Here is a 5,546-nt window from a genome sequence, read left to right as displayed (position 1 = left end):
GAAAGAAAGAAAGAAAGAAAGAAAGAAAGAAAGAAAGAAAGAAAGAAAAGAAAAGAAAAGAAATTACAAGTACTCAACTGGACCTGATAACACTAACTATTTTTCAAAACTACCTGGATTGCAAAGGGGAAAGGGAGAAAAAAGTAAGAGTGGTGAAATAAACCCTGGCAGAAACCAAAGGGAGCAGAGAATGTACTGGCTCTTGAAAGCAGCAGAACTTTCCCTGAGAAGTTGTTAGAATCCCTTTCTGGATGTCCAAAAGCACCACCGGGGTGAACAGACGCTTAAATCAGGTGTGGTAAATGCTCATAATCCCAGCACTGGAGAAGACTGTGTGAGGACTGTCCTGAGCTTGAGGCTAGCCTGTCTCAAAACAAAAATACAAGAAAAACAAAGAAAAAAGAAGTATATTTGCTTTAAAAAAAATTATGATGGCTTTTCTGCTTGTTCCTTCCCCAGTAATAAGGTCTCTGTTAAGATGTGGTGGCGCACCTTTAATGCCAGCACTCAATAGGCAGAGGCAGGTGGATCTCTCTAAATTCAAGGCCAGCATGGTCTACACAGCAAGTTCTAGCCCACACAAGGCTACACAGTGTGTAGCCTGTCTGTAGATAAACAAACAAACAAACAAACAAACAAACATGAGGTCCCTCTGTTGCTTAGGCTGATTGTGAAATCCTGAGCTCAAGCTATTTTCCCACCTGAGCCTCTGGATAGCTGGGATTACATGCTCATCAGCATTTAACATAGGGCTCCTGGGACCTGATAATTATAGGAGCCAATGAACTCAACCACATAGTCTCATCCACTCTATAATACTTTAAAGAAAACGTGGGAGAGTTGCAACTTTTACTATGCATAAACCATTTGTCTATGTGTATGGGCTGTGTCCCATGTGCATGTGTAGACCCTAACAGGCTGTCTAGTCTGGGACTGGAGTTATAAACAGTTGGGAGCTGTTACGGGGGTGCTGGGAATGGAACACAGGTCCTCTAAAAAGGCAGCCAGTGCTCTTAGCCATTGAACCACTGCTCTAGACTCTGAATGTTACTAAATAACCCTTCTCCTGAAAAAGCCAAAGAAGTATATACTCTGTTGTGGGTTAAGCATGACACTTCTGAGCCTGCTACAATCAATCTAAAGGTGTTTCAGCCAAACGCTTGCTCATTCTGGGATTGTGGGGAAAAGACAGAACCCTGTGGATGCTGTGGGGGCCAATGAGGTGGCAGCGGCTGGAGCCAGCTGGAGGTCCGGCACCACGGTCTGCAGAGAAGCTGCGGCAGGCTTGGGCGGTAGCTAGCTCTGCATACCGATATGCTTCCCGCCAGGGGTGAACGTGCCCCTGGACTGGTAGTATAGTAGACCCCCACACTGCCTCCGACAGCTAGGAGCCAGGGTTGAGTGTCTGCCTTCCGCTAGCTTCCTTCCATACAGGTGTGTGTGTGGGTGTGGGTGTGTGGGTGTGGGGGGGTGTTCTGTCCATACCCATTGTTCCACAGTGCCCCACCCCCTCTGGCAGGGTGGCAGTGTGAATGGACTGTGACTATATTTAGAATGAAACTCCTGGGGCTACCACAAAGCAGTGACTGCATCTTCAGGAGGGTGGGTAGGCGGGAAGGGGACAGGGGAGTGAAGCTATTTTCAGAACTCATGTCATTGCTGGCTACAGAGCAAGACTGTGGCCATAACGCGGAGGAAAACAATAGCTGTGGCCAGAGGAAGAGCCTGTTATGTTTCAGGTGGGATGTTTGCAACTGCTCAGGAAACCTGACCCTGCCCAACAGCAGCACAGATCACAGGAGAGACTCATGGAGTCAGAGGAGGAGGCAGGAGATTCACAGGGCCAGGACAGTATGAGGTGCCAACAGGCCATGCCTTGTGGCTGGAAGAGGATTCTCAGTGACTGCTTGGCCCTGGGTGCCTGGTTAGGAATGAAAGCCTTATGACCAACTTCCCAGACAAACCATGTATCTTGCTAAGGACTCTGGACATCTCCCAAGAACGGCAGTGCAAACAAAAACACAGGCAGAAAGCAGTGAGGCAGACAGGACCAATACAGTAGGAAGTGCCATCATAGGCAACAAGGCAAGGCCTGGACTAAGCCAGAGTTTGTGGTCTCAAAGCCCTGGGTGGGTGGACTTGGCAGCCCTCATATCCAGGGGCTTGCCTTGGCTCCGCAGCTTCAGCTGCACAGGCCCTGAGAGCTCCCCACACCCCTTTTCTGACCTCTAGTCGGCCCCACTCACCAGCCTCTGTGCAGTGCCGGAAGCAGGGAGGGACAGGCAGCAGAAGGAGGCCAGGCCTCACCTCCCCCATCTCCACAGATGAGCTCGAGGCCCAAGGGTCTATGTGGGAGCAGGGAAGTGGAGGTGTGGCTACAGCCCCAGATCTCACTTGGACTTTACAGCCATCTTGGGGCGAAGGGGTTTTTGTTCAACCCCATCTTCATATCCCCTTCCCCAAACATGTGTGGTTCCTGTTTTGCTGCATCTGTAAAAGGCGCTGGGAGCTGGGGACCTGCCTTACACCTCTCGGTTAACACCCTGGAGACTGGTGGAGCTCAGAGCAGTGGAATTTACAGCCCATCTCTCCGATCTTAATTCACTGGATGCTCCTTTCTTCCTTATTGTATTAGTGTGACCCAGGTACCTGCCAACAATAATGGGCTCTCTAGCTAGGAGCCTCTCCCCTACTCCCAGGACAATTTATACCTTTTCCTTGGGATTTTCCCCCTTAAATTAAACAAAAAGAGGAAAAATAGAGAAGGTTAACATGGGTTTGAAGCGCTGAGGCCCCGTGGTTCTGGGCAGGGAGCCAATGGCCTGAGGGCACACACATGTGTGTGCTCTCCCAGAAGGGCCTTCACCGGCCCTGTTTTACAGCTACCTCGGCACAGACTCCAGGGTTCACGCATATGGCCAGACAGATGTGTCTGGCTTACGTTCAAGGCTGGAAAATGAAGAATTATGGAAGTGAAGGGCCCCGGGCATTAAAGAGAAGGGGGAGGTAAAAGGGGGAATTTTTCCTCTGCTGAGAAATCCTCCTGTGGCTATGGGGCTGGAGGAAGGAGGTTGACAGGAGGCAGGGCCGCCAGCAGTGGTGCATGTGGGGCCTGCTCTTAAAGGGGCCACAGCAACCTCCTCTAAACAGAACTGTGGGACACACTTAGTGGCTCTGGAAGTGAGGTCTCATATTAATCCTCCAATTATTATGATTGCTTATTACTTACACGGCCAACCCAGGCAGTGTACTCTGGTCATGTGTCCCCACAGCACCCTTCTCCCATCTCAAGAGGGTCTCACTACGTAGCCCAACCTACATACTTCAGATTCAGTACAGGTCAGCTCTGGCCTTGAACTTGTAACCTTCCTGCCTAAGCCTCTTGAGCTTCAATACCCTGGCTTGTTTGTACTCGATCTTTTAAAAACGATTTCCTGCCTGTCCGTTCACCTATCAGTCATGTGTGGTAGAGGGAGCAGGTATATGTGCATAGCGTGTGTCAGAGGACAACTTTCAGGAGTCAGTTTTCTCCTGTCATATGGGGATTGAATTCAGATTACTATGCTTGGTGGCAAGTGCTTTTACCTGCTAAGTTATCTTGCCAGTCCTGTACTGAATCTTTTTTGTCTGTGTTTTGAGACAAGGACTCACTGTGTTCCTCTGGCTGTCTTGGAGTTTGCTATGCAGATCAGGCTGGTTTTGAACTTACAGAGATCACCTGCCTCTGCCTCCTGAGTGCTGGGATTAAAAGATCTTTTAAAAGACCTCACTCACATGTCAAATCACTTGTTTTAATATGAGGCTGTGGTGGCACACATCCTTAATTTGAGCTCTCGGGAGGCAGAAGCAGAGTTGGGTCAGTTTGTACTACAGAAGAGTTTCGGGAACAGCAAGGGCTACACAGACAAATCCTATCTCAAAAACCAAACCAAACCAAATCAAACCAAAACCAAAAAGCAAACAAAAACTAAAGAATAGCTCCTACATTGCATGGCCAGCTCTAAAGTGCAACCCCCTTTTGCATATCCCAGCTATCAAGGCTCAATACCACCTGATAGACTGGGTTGAGAACATGGTCCCTGATTCCTAGAAATTCATAGTAGTATGAGGGAAAAGGCCCACAAATAACTGTAATGAGATGCGATACCAGTCCCGCAAATGCAGTATAAATCAACCCTGCAGGGCCCTACAGCAGAGAGACAAATTCCTCCTGGGAGAAATCAGGGAAGGCTTCACTGGGGAGATGGAGTTTCATTGGGGAATGCAGGGAAAATAGAATTTTAACAGGTCACAGGAAATGTGGAGCAGAAAGAGAGCTCTCTAGATTGAGAGGCAGAATCAACAAAGATCTAAAAGTAGGAAGGGCAGAGTGAGTCTGGGCAGTGAGCAGAGAGAACAGTTAATGTCAGTGTTTCGGCAGGAGTCTTAATGCACGGACAGGCACTTTCTACACACTGTTGCACATCCCAGGGAGGCACAACAACTGTGAGTTAGGTGCTGTGCCAGTTAACTTTACAGAGTCAGAAACAGGCTCAGAGAAGTCACCCAGTGTCTCCTTGCTAGCTAACAGTGGCTCACAGGGAGCGTGTTCACGGGAAACGAAGTGGGAGAGACACACCGGGAGCAGATCGCAAGCCTTGTCCATCATTAGAAGGAATTAAAGTTATTTCATTTGCTAATCAAAGGCACCGATGGTTTCTGAGCAGGAGAAAGGCGCTGTGAAAAGTGAACTGTGAGCTCACGGTGTGGCTGGAGCCTGGTGGACAGACCAAGCACTCTGTAAGTCCAAGAGGGGCCACTCACAGGTCATACAGTCAATGCTGCCCTCCAGAACTACGCAGTGTAGAGCCATAATTGCTCTTCGTTAGTCCCTGAACGAGGGTAGCAGTGGCAATGAGATCCGGCAGAGGAGGGGTAAGTGAACAGATAGGCTATGGTAAGGAATTGGTTAGCAGAGATAAAAGGCCATGGTAGAATTTAATAATACCATCGATGAAGTCAACCAAAAAAAAATCTGTTAAATTCAAATTCAGCTTGGTTGGTTAAAAAAACAAAACAAAACAAAACAAAACAGAAAGGATGGTGGTGTTAATAAATGGCAAAGGAAGCCTGGGAACGTAGCTCTGAGTAGCAGAAAAGACAACAGTGTGTTCACTGTGTGAACGTGAAGTTAGAGGAAAGAGGCTTAAGAACCCAAAGCTGTAGCTCAGGCTAACTCTGAACTTGTTTTGTAGCTGAGGATGGCTTTGAAATCCTACCTCCACATAACAAGTGCTGGAATTACAGGCTCATACCACCGTGCACAGCAGGGCTAAGTTTAGTAAAAATAGGTCCTAGATGATTTCTGGCAGTGTTTCTTTAACAGCTGGACTGAGGGTCAAGACATGGAGGTGGTGACTTGAGATAAAACATTTGTGAAGACGAATAGTGAGAAAGAAAAGGGCAGAAAGAGAAATGTGAAGATGATGTTGTTCTTTGGGCCACAAAGAGGTTTACAGTCAGCCCCATGTGAGGCTTGGCAGGCAGGTAGAAGTACTGCATGCTGG

At 48.2% G+C, this 5,546-nt stretch overlaps 1 protein-coding gene across 2 annotated transcripts in view; it reads right to left on the bottom strand.

The window, feature by feature from the left end:
- Smg6 (SMG6 nonsense mediated mRNA decay factor) overlaps positions 1–5,546 on the bottom strand; it is a 214,469-nt gene that overhangs the window by 14,672 nt on the left and 194,251 nt on the right. The gene's annotated exons all lie outside the window — the stretch shown is intronic.

The sequence above is a fragment of the Psammomys obesus genome, unplaced genomic scaffold, assembly GCF_907164565.1.
Source record: "Psammomys obesus unplaced genomic scaffold, mPsaObe1.curated_primary_1811, whole genome shotgun sequence".
Taxonomy (NCBI): Eukaryota; Metazoa; Chordata; class Mammalia; order Rodentia; family Muridae; genus Psammomys; species Psammomys obesus.
This window is presented reverse-complemented; position numbering and strand designations above follow the sequence as displayed.